Source organism: Caretta caretta, chromosome 16 (assembly GCF_965140235.1).
Source record: "Caretta caretta isolate rCarCar2 chromosome 16, rCarCar1.hap1, whole genome shotgun sequence".
Lineage (NCBI taxonomy): Eukaryota > Metazoa > Chordata > Testudines > Cheloniidae > Caretta > Caretta caretta.
The window spans coordinates 23,385,290-23,401,846 of record NC_134221.1 but is presented as its reverse complement, the minus strand read 5'-3'; the positions used below and the strand labels follow the sequence as shown (position 1 = coordinate 23,401,846).

At 41.9% G+C, this 16,557-nt stretch overlaps 1 protein-coding gene across 3 annotated transcripts in view; it reads right to left on the bottom strand.

The window, feature by feature from the left end:
* Window positions 1-16,557, bottom strand: part of NEK6 (NIMA related kinase 6) — a 112,142-nt gene that overhangs the window by 71,917 nt on the left and 23,668 nt on the right. For 2 of the 3 annotated variants that reach the window (XM_048822457.2, XM_048822458.2), the window contains exon 2: window positions 4,722-4,793. The exons of the other annotated variant lie outside the window; for it this stretch is intronic. The gene's annotated coding sequence lies outside the window, so the exon portion shown is untranslated. The remainder of the gene's footprint in view (window positions 1-4,721; window positions 4,794-16,557) is intronic. 3 annotated transcript variants of the gene reach the window in all.

The following is a 16,557-nucleotide window of genomic DNA, read 5'->3' as shown; positions in this document are numbered from 1 at the left end:
CACTGGGAATGCTTACTATAGCTAAAAGCTGCAAAACTGTTTACAATCTCCCATCTTCCCAACCCTATTTTCAGATGCTTATACTTTTCTAACAAACAAGTAGACAAGATTGTTTGAAACACTCACATTCTGGGCTAAAGTTTCCCTGCCTGATCTCTGTAAGGTGAAATTTATGGATTAAAGAAAGCTACATGTGTAAAGGCTAATTTGTAACTAAAGAGTATATTGAAGACTGAATTACCAATTGATATCTCAGTCATTCTAACTTCTTTGTTTACAAAATTAATATATTTGTAAACCTTTGTTATTTAAACCTGGAACTATTCGGGCTATGTTACATTCACAATATGGGGCAGACTATCCCACCAACTCCTAAGAGGTAACTACCACAAAACCTTAAACATCACTAGGACAATGATTTTCCAGGACTGAATGTAAGGGAGCACTTCAAAATTGTGTCTCTCGGTCTTAACTGTTCTTTTCAGAATTGCTCAAGTCCATGGGCTATTACAGTCTTGCACCTTATATTTTGGCTGTACAAATCAGGATGGGATGCTGCATGCAGGTACATGTTGTTGTCTGCAAGCAGCACTCTTCCTATATTAAACAGGAAATAAATGCAGGCTGCACTGTAAGAATCTTCAGCTGATTTTATCCATCTTATGCCGCCAGAGTCACAAAGGTGTCAGTACATCACTGCTAATCAACACAGTGTAATACTTTAATGACTCTTCTCTTTTTAAGATGTTGAATTTTAAAAGGTAAAGTTCCACTGAGGTTGGAAGTAAATGATCGAGAGGATTTTGGCACCATCTGTACCCAAAGAAATTGGTCAAAGAAAGGTAATTAAGTTACAAGAAATCCAAGACCTTCACTGGGTAACAGAATTCTGCTAGATCTTGGATCCAATATTGCTACCCAGTTTGTTAACAATAAGGAAACACTTGTCGGATGGAAGGTAAATCTACACTGCAGTCGAATGATCTCAGCTCAGATAGGCATACTCTCACTAGCTTTAATTTAGCTTGCACACTAAAAATCACAGTAAAAACACAGTGGCATGGGTTTCAGTGCCAGACATACATGCCTACCTGATTCTCTGGGTACTTAGTCATGTTGCTAGCCCATGCTGAAGCTCGTGCTGCCTCGTCTTCATTGCTATTTTTAGCATGCTAGCCAGATTAAAGCGAGTACAAGTGGGCCTACCGGAGCTGCAAATCACACCTTCAACTGCAGTGTATACATACTCTGATGCTTTTTCCAAAATACAAAAAAAATATAGCCACCATTCGCACTCAGTAGATGCAGCGCATTCTGAAATATGGCTAAACTCAATCTGAAGGAATAATTATGTTGATTTTATGGTGCATGCACTCCATCTTCAATCATGTATTTTATGTAGCTTTCTTAAAAGGGATACTTAAGTCACTGACATCCAAAATGTGAAAACTTAAAGGTATATTTTACATTTCCATAGCAAATGTGCTCCTGCCAAAATGAGTGTTTTTTAAATTAATCCCTGCAAAGATAAATAACCCAGAAAACTGTTCCAGCTCTAGCTCCTGTATTCATAGCTGTACAGCAGTTTCTAACTGAACCACAAAAGAAATGTACACTAGATTAACAGACCTGAAAACTAAAAATTTTCTGTTTATCTATCCACAGCTTTGCAACAGCAATTCAAGCTTCCTCAAGATTTGTAAATTCCAAGAGTGTGCCTCAATTCTAACTTGCAGGAACTATATCCAGGGGTAAGAGGAACATTTCATCTCCATGGTCTATTCAGACCTTGTCCTCTCTTGAGACACACAACAAGACTACAAAAATTAGTGCGCTGTGATGGTGAGTTTGAAGATGTGATTCCACTGACAACTAGACAGAGATCAACAAACTCATTTTACCTAATGCTTTCCAGTCAACTTTCAATACATCATCACTGGCACAATACAGCATCAAAGAAATCAGACAGAAAAAATCTAGTCAAGTCCTGGTTAAGCAAAATACGAAAGGTACACAAAATCAACAGTAGAGAACGTTAATAAAAGACCAGAACTCAAAAACATTTAATCAGACTCCTTCTCACTTCCTTTTCCCATTTGGTAATAAAAACATAATTCCAGAAGAATATTTGAAGAATTCATCATCTGTTTAACCACCAAAGACAACAGTTGGAAACAAGTCAAGAGGCCCTGGAACGAGCTCTCCCTACCCACTGGCAGTGTCCAACTCTACTTTGTCCTAGCCCTGCACTTTCATTACTCAAGAGATGGGCTCTCTCTCATTGTTACTTCCAAGGTACTTAGGAAGCTCAGACTGTTCTTGTTTGGGCCTTGCAGCTGGGGAAGTGTAAACAGATACATTTTTAAAATAGCACAGAGGTGTGCCACACATTCCCCATATTGGATGAAAAAGGGAAGTTATCACAATCACCTCTGAGAAGAGTAAGTTACAAAAAGTAACCAATGCTGAATTTCTGTTTGAGGCTATTACAAATGCTCACATTAAATATTTCAAATGCACATGATCCAAGGTCATTTGCCACAAAAATCAATATATGTAGAGGCTAAGTCATTCTCCAAAATTATGCATGTCATTCATGGGATCCTTTGTAGTCAGTGTTAGCCACTTGTTGAAATCAGGCTCTCAATCTATTTTTTTTAATCAAATTTTAAATTAATATTTTTGCTTCTGGACAATTATTTATTCTGAGAATTCCTGTTTGGACATATGGTTCCTTTTTACTGTGAGGTATGAATGGTCATTGTTGGGGTTCCATTCCCTATAAGCAGCACAGAGTAACTGTGAGTGAATATTAATCTTCTCAGCTTCTAGAAAGGGAAATGTAGGGAGGAAAGACTTTCATCACTGCTTTTTCAAGCATGGCACTTGGAGAATTCTGGGTAAAAATTATTAACGGCATGCTATGAGTCTTGCAGTATTTGGGGTAAATTCTAAGTGACCACGAAAGTTTGGAATGATGCTGATGACCGACCGACCAACCAATCTAATGAACCCAGCAATACCGCATACCAATTGTGGTCAGTTTCACACAACATTAAAGCATAAAATGTTTTTAGTTAGTGCTGGCACTTTACCTATAAGTGAAAAATGATAGGGATGCTCTTTTGAAGGGTTCAGAAACACAAGAATGATCATATAGGAAAAGAATAAGTGGCCAGTTCAGTCAGGTATTCCTCCTCCTGCCATGCCAGAATAGACCAAATGACCCATCCATGCCAGTGCCTCAGTCAGTGGCCAATGCAAGAAGCGTCAGAGGAAAAAAAGTAACCCTGTGCTAAACAAATTGTATAATACTATGCCACAAAGAGAAGCTTCTTCTTTACCTCAACCAGTGGTCCCATATGGCCTGAAACACAACTGGCGTTTACAATTTTGTCCGAGACTAGAGTAATCGCAGGTGCTTGTCCAATTTGCATAAATCTCTAATCAGTTTTGAAATTCACAATCATTTGTCTTAGCAATATCTTGTAGGAGCAAGTTCCACAGGTTTATGGCATGTAAGATTTTATGAAAGCAGTATAACCTAGCCCAGGGGTTCTCAAACTGGGGGTCAGGACCCCTCAGGGGGGGTCATGAGGTTATTACATGGGGGGTCGCGAGCTATCAGCCTCCACCCTAAACCCTGCTTTGCCTCCAGCATTTATAATGGTGTTAAATATATTAAAAAGTGTTTTTAATTTATAAGGGTGGGGTCACACTCATAGGCTTGCTATGTGAAAGGGGTCACCAGTACAAAAGAAAACTTGCAAATTACGATTAAGCAACATTAGCAAAACTGGCTGTGCTGTTTATATGCAATCTTCAGTATGTCAAAAGAATGGACACAGGCTGGTAAGTGGGACACTCTCTCTGCATCCCCACCAAATCTACAAAATCAAGGAACAAACTTCTCTTACTGAAAATAAAGAGAACTCATATGAACAAAGAAGCCAGTGATATGCTTCAGTTATTAAAATGCTGGCACTTAGCTGCACATTATAAATAAATGAAGCAACACTGTCTCAATTAAGCACTTAGTTTCGTAAAGAAGACAGGTTTCAGAGTAACAGCCGTGTTAGTCTGTCTTTGCAAAAAGAAAAGGAGTACTTGTGGCACCTTAGAGACTAACCAATTTATTTGAGCATGAGCTTTCGTGAGCTACAGCTCACTTCATCGGATGCATACCGTGGAAACTGCAGAAGACATTAGTACTTGTGGCACCTTAGAGACTAACCAATTTATTTGAGCATGAGCTTTCGTGAGCTACAGCTCACTTCATCTGATGCATACCGTGGAAACTGCAGAAGACATACATTAATGTCTTCTGCAGTTTCCACGGTATGCATCCGATGAAGTGAGCTGTAGCTCACGAAAGCTCATGCTCAAATAAATTGGTTAGTCTCTAAGGTGCCACAAGTACTAATGTCTTCTGCAGTTTCCACGGTATGCATCCGATGAAGTGAGCTGTAGCTCACGAAAGCTCATGCTCAAATAAATTGGTTAGTCTCTAAGGTGCCACAAGTACTAATGTCTTCTGCAGTTTCCACGGTATGCATCCGATGAAGTGAGCTGTAGCTCACGAAAGCTCATGCTCAAATAAATTGGTTAGTCTCTAAGGTGCCACAAGTACTCCTTTTCTTTTTGTAAAGAAGACAGTCATCAGGACATCATACAACCACACAAAAACTGGCAGGTCTTGTATGACTGAATATGCTGCTTACCTAAATATCCGCAGTGGAGTTACTGGCGCAGGATTGTTTGCCTGTACCCAAACCAGTAGGGAAAACAGTTTACTGGAAACAAAGGAAGGAAATAAAACATGGTTAATTAGAGCTGAACCCAACTTAAAAACAAAACATTTTCAGAAAAGAACAATTAACACAGCAGAATGCTGCCTTCCTTCCACCAACAGATCTGAAGTTATAAACTCAAAGGCTAGGAAGACAGCACTCTGAAAATGTATAGGATACCAAACTTCCAACTCGCCATCTTTTGATGTGTGCACGCACATATATGTCAACACCACTTTAGGAATACATCCCAAATACAGCGATCCACCCAAACCTCAAATGATGTGGAATCTGGTCCTCTCTCAGCCCACATACTAGAATAGGTTTGTCTAATATTTGTCCCTGTATTTGAAGGAGTGGCATGACATGAAAGGAAAGCACACTCCAAACACTCACCCACAAAGGAAATTCCCCTATCAAGCAATTATGAAAGTAACTGCTGAGCTAGTCTCTAAACATCGTAGCACCCACTGTCATCATTCTGAAGAACAGTTATTACTACTGCAATATATTCATTTATATATTGTAGCACTATTCACATGCAAAATGCAATTTTTACAAAGCCAGAAACAAGGTACACAAGCACAAACAAGTAAAACAGGCTTTGACTTAGATTGGAAATAAATGAATTTATCTGCTACCTCAGCTGCATCTTTACTAACATCTGTGAAATGAACAAAGTAAAATCAATAACGTAATTAAAAATCATCAGCATAAGATCATAAAGAACTGTAACCACACAAACCCAAAGTTTTTATAGCTAGAAGAGCACAGATCTAGAACCAAATTCTGCCCTGACTTATATCTTGTGCAGTCACACTATTCCTGAAACTCTGTCTTCAGTCAGCTCCAGTACCATCTGCCCAAGCCAAAGCAACCTGTCAATCAAGATCCCAATTCACCACCTCTCCTCATATAAAGTTAAATGAACCCCCTAACCTGAAGGGGCCCACAAGTGCAACAAGCTCACATTCTCATGGGAACTCCTCCACAGGACTATATCTCCCAAACAGACCTGCCTCTTGCTCTTCTCCTTTGACTCAAATATTCCACTCAGCCAAAACCAAGCTTCCACAATCCCCTGCAGGTACCTGACAGGTGCCTTTCATAGGGCAGAAGAGCCCAGGGTTCTTGGTACTGGAGACCAAGATCACTAGTTACAAGATGTACTTTAAGGAACAGAACCTCGTCAGCGTTCAGATTCTTATGCACCAAATCCCCAAGGTGCAGCTCCTCTCCAAACCAGCCTTGGCAACAGCTGCAGCCAGCTTAATCAGGTATTAGCATGTGCCTTTGGATGCCTAAAACTCAACTAGAGGGCAAATTATCCTCTCCCAGATGAATACGCAGTATGACTAGTGCCAAAAACCTCCCAAGGAGATAGTGAAGCAGCAGTAGTTGTGCCTAGCATGTGCCTGTTTCCTGAGCCAGCACACCTCCATCTTATTACCAGGCATAGCCAGCTGCTTTCCATATGACTGGCACTCAGTCCTTTTTGCTGCCCGCAATGGTACTGAGTGTCAGCAAACCCAAATGTCCACAGATGAACTACTGTCAGCTGATCTAATAGGTAGGAGACAAAAGAAAGGATTACACTACACAGAGTAGTAGTGCCCCCCTGTCCCACAGAAAGAAATTGTCCTCATCTGGCCCTGCAATAACAAGCCTTTTGTTAATCCATCAAGGCCATTGAGGTGGATGCTCCTATAAGGACGAAATGAGCCAAACAGATTACTGCTTTCCTTTGCATTGCTACAAACAAATAGTAGGGCTTTGCACTGTTACAACATCTTATACTGGAGGTGATGAGAAAAACGAAGCCCAGAAGCTAAGTGACTTCCACAAGGCCATTATGAGGCTCAGTATTCCCATCTGTAAAATGAGGGTAGTAGTGTCCTACCTTACAGACATGCCAAGTGGCCTTTTGCATCTGCCATATGGTTTGAGATCAACAAATAGAAGGTAGTATAGCAATGCAAAATATATTAATGACTAGTGTGTATAGACTATACACCCACATATGTACTTTTTCTCCAGTTTACTATATTCCTCTACGTTTCTTCCCCACCCTCATTTCCTGGGGGGCCAAATGGGAAAAAGAACTATATTTGGATAAAAATAGCTAGTGTAACAAAATAAGCAATCAAGATATTGTTATGATATGAATACAGCATAACTAAGATGTGTTCTATGCAAGATGGGCCATGTGCGGTATCACTGGAAAGGTTATGATTTACTGAATCTGATTATCCTATTTGTATGCACGTATCATTTCTGTATCTGAAGTTAGGAATATGGACTATGTATCAATTACAAAAGTGTTTGCACCTGGGAAACGCCCACCAGGCAGAATGTAGTCAGTCTAGCTGGTTAGTCAATGGGCCATTACGGAGAACAATACGACTTTGAAGTTGCCAATCTCCCATCTTCCTGAGAAGCTTCCTGGGATGCTACTTTGACACTGCAGGGTCATGTGATCATATCACCTGGTACTGGACCCCATCTTGACCTACTAGTATTTTTCCACTAATAGGGCTGAGGACCAAACTGGAAAACAAAGGATTCCAGCCATATGTAAATCCTCTTTAAGGCAGGGAAGTGAGTTAATCTTGGTCAGTTCTTCGCTGAATCCCTGCCCAAGATGACTGCCGAAAACACCTAAGACTGATCTGGGGAAGAAAGGACTGGACTCAGGCTAGAAGGTGTCTGGTCTGTGAAAGGAATATCTGGAGTTCTCAGCTGCAAGCAAGAGTTTTGTCTTCAAGAATCTCTGTAACCTGCTTAAAACAACACTTAGGGTGAGAAATTACTTGTAGCCAGTTTCTTTAGTGTATTAAGTTTAGTTTGCATGTTTGCTTTATGTGCTCAATAATCTGCTTTGATCTGTTTGCTTTCCTTTATAATCACTTACAATCTATACTTTCTAGTTAACAAACTTGTTTTGTTTTATTTAAACCAGTTTGTGCAATTCATAACTGGGTGACAAGAAGCTGTGCATATCTTCCTCCACATTGAGGGAGGGAGCGATTTTCATGAGCTTACGCTGTACAGATTTCTGTGCAGAGCAAGACAATGCAATTTTGGGTTTGCACCCCAGAGGAGGTGTGCATTTGAGTACTGGACAATCCCCTAGCTATTCTTCCCAAGCAAAGCTGATTTCAGTGTCTGTGTCTTTCTGCAGCTGGGCGTGTCCCTACCTGTGTGTGTGCTAGAGGAGGCTTGAGGGCCTGGCATAGCAGGACAGGGTGAGGGAGCCCAGGCTGGTGGAACAGGCAGGCTCAGCGGGATTCCAGTACAACAGGTGGCACCCCAGAGTGGGGAGCATCCCGTCACACACACCCTTCCAAATACCTGTGCATGATTTGTCCGCATTCAAGTGGGTGCCCTATCAAGCCCCTGCCCAGTCACCCTGTGGCATACACAGAGGGATCCAACACTTAATTGTGATTGTGAATAAAAGCTCTAATATTATGTATCGGATGAGCAGGCTCTTCGGTCAATGACTGATGTACAAATAAACATTTTACACACAAGAGCCAGGGTTCCCCAAACTCTAGTGAGTGCTGTGTCATTTATAGTAGGCTCCCTGAAAGAGTGAAGTGATGCAAACTATTTTACAAAGTAACCACTACCACAATGATAATACTTTCCTTCCTCTCTGCTGCCCAATAATGTTCTCTCTCCGGCTTACTCATAAAATAAATCTGTCAAGATGCTATATGAGATTACCTATATTTTTAAATGATGATCTAGGCTTATGATTACATTATCTCCCTGGTTCAGTGTACGTGCGATGGAAAAGGCAGTCCAATCCTAGGAGAGTATTATTTTCGAGTGACTTTTATTGTCCATTATCTTACAGCATTTATGCCACAGCCATGATGTCTGGTAGGAATATTTCACAACGGAAATATCTTTGTCGTTAGTATTCTCATTGCAATTTAGTCAGATCAACCTTTAAATCCCATCTATCATACTGAAGTGCTTTGGCAACACAAGCACAGTAATATATGCTTCCATGTAGAACCTAATTACAGGCTAGGTTAAACAGCATACTCCCCCCCCCCGTATTACAAGGAGATAAGAAATCCTGAGCAGGCTTTGGTTTCTCACCCTCCCTTTTTGTTGGTGGAAGTACACAACCAGTTCATTATAACAGACTGATTCCGTCTGGCACATGACAAAAATTCAGTTGAACCTAAACAAACTTCTGACAGCATTTCCAAAAGCAGAGAATATTTACTGTAAATCCTTGACAAATTTTTCCTCCTCAGTTCGTCTCTCTCTGTCTCGACAGTCACCTTAAAATGACTAGAAATTACCATAAGTAAATAGCAGTTTAACATCCAAAAAAAGAGTGTTAACATTTAATACACACCTGCCAAAACTAAAGAACTATTAATAGGGACGTTAAAGGAGAAAACTTGAGACATGCCATTGAAATGCATTAGATAGGAGAGAATTCTGCAAGAAATGAGTAAGAAAATACAATTTAGCAAACATTTTGCTTAAAGAGACTAAGATCAGACCACATACGTAAAGGTAGCTTTTATACCACAGTGAAGAGAAACCTATTAAAAAGAATATAAGCTCTTCAGAGCAGGGACTATGCATTCTTTCTTACTAACAGCTAGAAAAAGTGACAGGAATTCAAGATAAAAACTGTCAGACATGAAGCTCACGCATATCAATTGAGAGTTTCAAAATCTAGGGCTTGGTCTGCACTTGAAGATTATGTTGGCATGGTTATGTTGTCCAGAGTTGTGAAAAACTACACCCGTGACAGAGCTATGCCAACATAACCCCCAGTGTAGACCCAACGATGTTAACGGAAGAGTGGTTCCATTGACATAGCGAACATTGTTCAGGCAGGTGGTGTTGCTACACCAACAGAAAAGGGTGTTCCTACACCCTTCTATTGGTGTAGGCTGCATCTATACTATGGGGCTTTCCTGGCATAGCAATAACCCAACCTAAAACAATGTCAGAGGAAGTTGTACAGTATTCTCCAAAATATAACTCAACTTGAATAATGTACACCTGCAAAACCCAAGGAGATACACTATTAATCAGCATGAAGACTGTGTAAAGGCTATTGAGGTCTCCCTACAATACACCTGTTGATCTCGTGTCATGGTGATGTTAGTTCATGGATACAGTTCCTAAAACTTACAGCTAATATATTGTCTAATTCAGTTTTATTGTTCCCCAAAGGCACAAGCTCTAAAGAGCTAGAATAGCAAAATTCAACTGTCTCAATCTCTCAAGTTTAAGAAGTTTTTAAAGTGTGCATTGTGGAGCCAATATAACAAAAAAAGGCATCAATCATTACAGTCTATGCAAATACATACGGTAACAAGGCTGAAAAGCAGATGAACTCACCCAATAGACCACAATGGTTCCAGTTCAGGGGTTTCTCAACTTTTTCCTTTCTGAGCCCCCCACCTTCCCATTCCCACAACATCCTATAAAAACTCCACACACCCCCTTGTGCCTCAACAACTGTTTTTCTGCATATAAAAGCCAAGACCAGCGTTAGGGGGTAGAAAGCAGGGCAACTGCCTGGGGCTCCATGCCACAAGGGGGCACAGGAAGTTAAGTTCCTTGGGCTCCAGCTCCAGGTGGCAGGGCTTGGGGCTCAGGGAGTCAGCCTCATGCGGTGGGGCTTCAGCTTTCTGCCCTGAGCCCCAGCCAAGTCCAGTGCTGGCCCTGCTTGGTGAACCCCCCTTGGTGAAACCTGCTCGCAGCCCCGCAGGGGGCCCCAGACCCCTGGTTGAGAACCATTGCTCCAGAGTAACAAGGCATTCATTCAGTCTTTAAAAAATGTAGTTGTTTGGTAGTAAAATGTCTTATGAAACAGTTCCTGACTGAAAGCAAGAGTTTCTTTTCAAAATTTCTTGACCATATTTTTAAATCCCAAAAGTTATCAATTAATCCACTACAATTTTTTTAATTCAGTCTTTCTTTAGATTTATACAAGTGCAGAAATGTATCTTAGTCAAGATTTTTTTTTTTTGTCTTTACTGTTCCAAGTGGAGTATCACCTAAACGGATAACTACCTCTAATGAGAGTTTCATATGTACATGGCAAGGTGAAATATTTAAATGAAAAAAATATTTCTTTATTTTTCTTATATCTGAAAAATAATGAATATGTAAATATCTGCTGCCAGGCTCAAATACAGAAGCCAAGTTTCAGCCCGCAGCAAAAATTTTACATGCAAGTTATAAACCCCTAAAAAAAGACAAGAGAAGCTTTATAATGGAAAAGCTGACAGACCCTTAACTGGAAGCAAAGAACTGAAGTCTTCTTAGTATTTTAGTCACACACATCCCATTTTATGGGTATTAGAATAATTTATCCTGAAGGCAGGTGCAGATGAGGTTTTGTTAAGACTTTGTGTAGTCTTTACTAGTTGCAACAGCTAGAGTGCTGGGCATTGTTTCCTTGAAGATATCAAAATTCATTAACTGAGAACACTTTAGTTAAAGAACTGAAAACCCTAGAGCTTTTTTCATATTATGTCATGTCAACAACTGATATTCATTAAACAAATGGACTACAAGCCGTCAAGAACACTATCCCCGATAATGTCACGGCTAACCTGGTGGCTGAACTTTGTGACTTTGTCCTTACCCATAACTATTTCACATTTGGGGACAATGTATACCTTCAGATCAGCGGCACTGCTATGGGTACCCGCATGGCCCCACAGTATGCCAACATTTTTATGGCTGATTTAGAACAACGCTTCCTCAGCTCTCGTCCCCTAAAGCCCCTACTCTACTTGCGCTATATTGATGACATCTTCATCATCTGGACCCATGGAAAAGAAGCCCTTGAGGAATTCCACCATGATTTCAACAATTTCCATCCCACCACCAACCTCAGCCTGGTCCAGTCCACACAAGAGATCCACTTCCTGGACACTACAGTGCTAATAAACAATGGCCACATAAACACCACCCTATACCGGAAACCTACTGACCGCTATTCCTACCTGCATGCCTCCAGCTTTCACCCTGACCACACCACACGATCCATCGTCTACAGCCAAGCTCTGCGATACAACCGCATTTGCTCCAACCCCTCAGACAGAGACAAACACCTACAAGATCTCTGTCAAGCTTTCTTACAACTACAATACCCACCTGCAGAAGTAAAGAAACAGATTGATAGAGCCAGAAGAGTTCCCAGAAGTTACCTACTACAGGACAGGCCTAACAAAGAAAATAACAGAACGCCACTAGCCGTCACCTTCAGCCCCCAACTAAAACCCCTCCAACGCATTATTAAGGATCTACAACCTATCCTAAAGGATGACCCAACACTCTCACAAGTCTTGGGAGACAGGCCAGTCCTTGCCTACAGACAGCCCCGCAACCTGAAGCAAATACTCACCAACAACCACATACCACACAACAGAACCACTAACCCAGGAACTTATCCTTGCAACAAAGCCCGTTGCCAATTGTGCCCACATATCTATTCAGGGGACACTATACAGGGCCTAATAACATCAGCCACGCTATCAGAGGCTCGTTCACCTGCACATCCACCAATGTGATATATGCCATCATGTGCCAGCAATGCCCCTCTGCCATGTACATTGGTCAAACTGGACAGTCTCTACGTAAAAGAATAAATGGACACAAATCAGATGTCAAGAATTATAACATTCATAAACCAGTCGGAGAACACTTCAATCTCTCTGGTCACGCAATCACAGACATGAAGGTCGCTATCTTAAAACAAAAAAACTTCAAATCCAGACTCCAGCGAGAAACTGCTGAATTGGAATTCATTTGCAAATTGGATACTATTAATTTAGGCTTAAATAGAGACTGGGAGTGGCTAAGTCATTATGCAAGGTATCAGAGGAACAGCCGTGTTAGTCTGTATTCGCAAAAAGAAAAGGAGTACTTGTGGCACCTTAGAGACTAACCAATTTATTTGAGCATGAGCTGCTGCAGTTTCCACGGTAAACATCTGATGAAGTGAGCTGTAGCTCACGAAAGCTCATGCTCAAATAAATTGGTTAGTCTCTAAGGTGCCACAAGTACTCCTTTTCTTTATGCAAGGTAGCCTGTTTCCTCTTGTTTTTTCCTACCCCCCCCCCCCCAGATGTTCTGGTTTAACTTGGATTTAAACTTGTAGAGTGGTCAGTTTAGATGAGCTATTACCAGCAGGAGAGTGAGTTTGTGTATGTATGGGGGTGGGGGGGATGTGAGAAAACCTGGATCTATGCAGGAAATAGCCCGACTTGATTATGTAAAGAGTTGTCACTTTGGATGGGCTAGCACCAGCAGGAGAGTGAATTTGTGTGCGGGGGTGGAGGGTGAGAAAACCTGGATTTGTGCTGGAAATGGCCCACCTCTTGATCACTTTAGATAAGCTATTACCAGCAGGACAGTGGGGTGGGAGGAGGTATTGTTTCATATTCTCTGTGTGTATATAAAGTCTGCTGCAGTTTCCACAGTATACATCTGATGAAGTGAGCTGTAGCTCACGAAAGCTCATGCTCAAATAAATTGGTTAGTCTCTAAGGTGCCACAAGTACTCCTTTTCTTTTTGCGAATACAGACTAACACGGCTGTTCCTCTGAAAGGTGACAGCCACTGTAATTCACTGTTCCATATGTAGGAGCAAAATGACATGCTCAGGGTTCAGCTGATCGCCATATTTGGGGTCGGGAAGGAATTTTCCTCCAGAGCGGACTGGAAGAGGCCCTGGGGGGTTTTCTCCTTCCTCTGCAGTGTGAGGCACGGGTCACTTGCTGGAGGATTCTCTGCACCTTGAAGTCTTTAAACCATAATTTGAGGACCTCAATAGCTCGGACATAGGTGAGAGGTTTATTGCAGGAGTGGGTGAGTGAGATTCTGTGGCCTGCATTGTGCAGGAGGTCAGACTAGATGATCATAATGGTCCCTTCTGACCTAAATATCTATGACTCTGTGACAGTAAGTCAACAAACTTAGGGCTTGTCTACACTGGCAATTTACAGTGCTGCAACTCTCTCGCACAGTGGTGTGAAAAAACACCCCCCTGAGCACAGCAAGTTTCAGTGCTGTAAAGTGCCAATGTAGACAGTGCACCAGCACTGGGAGCTGCGCCCCTCGTAGAGGTGGGGGTTTTTAAGGGCACTGGGAGAGCTCTCTCCCAGCACTCTGCCGCGACCACACAAGCCACGTTAAAGCGCTACCCTTAGAGCTATTCAGAGCCACTCACTACAGATGTCAATAGAACTCATGCTACTTGCCAATATTTAAATATTTGCAGCAAACTTCCCACTTTGTTTCAAATCCTTCTTCACCCACAGCTCAAGGTTTACATTAGTCACTGAGATTAATCTTTCAACAGAAATATTACCAAATATTCTACATTGTAGTAGCTGGAAGAACTCCCCAAGAAACCCAACTTATTTCTAAAAAAAAGCATGGTTTCTCATAGTTTTATCCATTATTTATCACCCTGTTTAAACTATGGAAAGACCATCAAGTACCACATTTTAAAAGTAATAATAATAAAAGTACTTCATAGAATCACAGAATATCAGGGTTGGAAGGGACCTCAGGAGGTCATCTAGTCCAACCCCCTGCTCAAAGCAGGACCAATCCCCAAGTAAATCATCCCAGCCAGGGCTTTGTCAAGCCTGACCTTAAAAACCTCTAAGGAAGGAGATTCTACCACCTCCCTAGGTAACGCATTCCAGTGTTTCACCACCCTCCTAATGAAAAAGCTTTTCCTAATATCCAACCTAAACCTCCCCCACTGCAACTTGAGACCCTTACTCCTTGTCCTGTCCTCTTCTACCACTGAGAATAGTCTAGAACCATTCTCTCTGGAACCACCTCTCAGGTAGTTGAAAGCAGCTATCAAATCCCCCTTCATTCTTCTCTTCTGCAGACTAAACAATCCCAGTTCCCTCAGCCTCTCCTCATAAGTCATGTGTTCCAGTCCCTAATCATTTTTGTTGCCCTTCGCTGGACTCTCTCCAATTTATCCACATCCTTCTTGTAGTGTGGGGCCCAAAACTGGACACAGTACTCCAGATGACGCCTCACCAATGTCGAATGGAGGGGGACGATCACATCCCTCGATCTGCTCGCTGTGCCCCTACTTATACATCCCAAAATGCCATTGGCCTTCTTGGCAACAAGGGCACACTGCTGACTCATATCCAGCTTCTCGTCCACTGTCACCCCTAGGTCCTTTTCCGCAGAACTGCTGCCTAGCCATTCGGTCCCTAGTCTGTAGCTGTGCATTGGGTTCTTCCGTCCTAAGTGCAGGACCCTGCACTTATCCTTATTGAACCTCATCAGATTTCTTTTGGCCCAATCCTCCAATTTGTCTAGGTCCCTCTGTATCCTATCCCTACCCTCCAGCATATCTACCACTCCCCCCAGTTTAGTATCATCCGCAAATTTGCTGAGAGTGCAATCCACACCATCCTCCAGATCATTTATGAAGATATTGAACAAAACCGGCCCCAGGACCGACCCCTGGGGCACTCCGCTTGACACCGGCTGCCAACTAGACATGGAGCCATTGATCACTATCCGTTGAGCCCGACAATCTAGCCAGCTTTCTACCCACCTTATAGTCTATTTACCCAGCCCATACTTCTTTAACTTGCTGACAAGAATACTGTGGGAGACAGTGTCAAAAGCTTTGCTAAAGTCAAGAAACAATACATCCACTGCTTTCCCTTCATCCACAGAACCAGTAATCTCATCATAGAAGGCGATTAGATTAGTCAGGCATGACCTTCCCTTGGTGAATCCATGCTGACTGTTCCTGATCACTTTCCTCTCATGTAAGTGCTTCAGGATTGATTCTTTGAGGACCTGCTCCATGATTTTTCCAGGGACTGAGGTGAGGCTGACTGGCCTGTAGTTCCCAGGATCCTCCTCCTTCCCTTTTTTAAAGATTGGCACTATATTAGCCTTTTTCCAGTCATCCGGGACTTCCCCCGTTCGCCACGAGTTTTCAAAGATAATGGCCAATGGCTCTGCAATCACAGCCGCCAATTCCTTTAGCACTCTCAGATGCAACTCGTCCAGCCCCATGGACTCGTGCATGTCCAACTTTTCTAAATAGTCCCTAACCACCTCTTTCTCCACAGAGGGCTGGCCATCTATTCCCCATGTTGTGATGCCCAGCTCAGCAGTCTGGGAGCTGACCTTGTTAGTGAAGACAGAGGCAAAAAAGCATTGAGTACATTAGCTTTTTCCACAAAAAAAAGATCCAAGCATTTTACAAACTTAACTAGCCAGTCCTCAGCACTCTCTTGTGCCGTAGTTACTAACTATCATTGTCTTCATTTTACCAATTAAGAAAATGATACAAACAATTAAAGGCAAGCATCCCATGACATCATTCAAATATTTGTAAACTTATAAAGAAAAGGAGTACTTGTGGCACCTTAGAGACTAACCAATTTATTTAGAGACTAATCAATTTACATCTGATGAAGTAAGCTGTAGCTCACGAAAGCTCATGCTCAAATAAATTGGTTAGTCTCTAAGGTGCCACAAGTACTCCTTTTCTTTTTGCGAATACAGACTAACACGGCTGTTCCTCTGAAACTTGTAAACTTATGTCCACCAAGCTATGTATATTTAGCTTTCTTAATGCTTTGTACATTTTAATCTTTCCTACCTCAGAAGCCATCTCATTCCTTACAATACGTGCCACCATATCAGAGTGAGTCAGCTTGCAAACACTACTGAAAGTCCTTAGATTTAAATCTACGGGGCCTGGAGC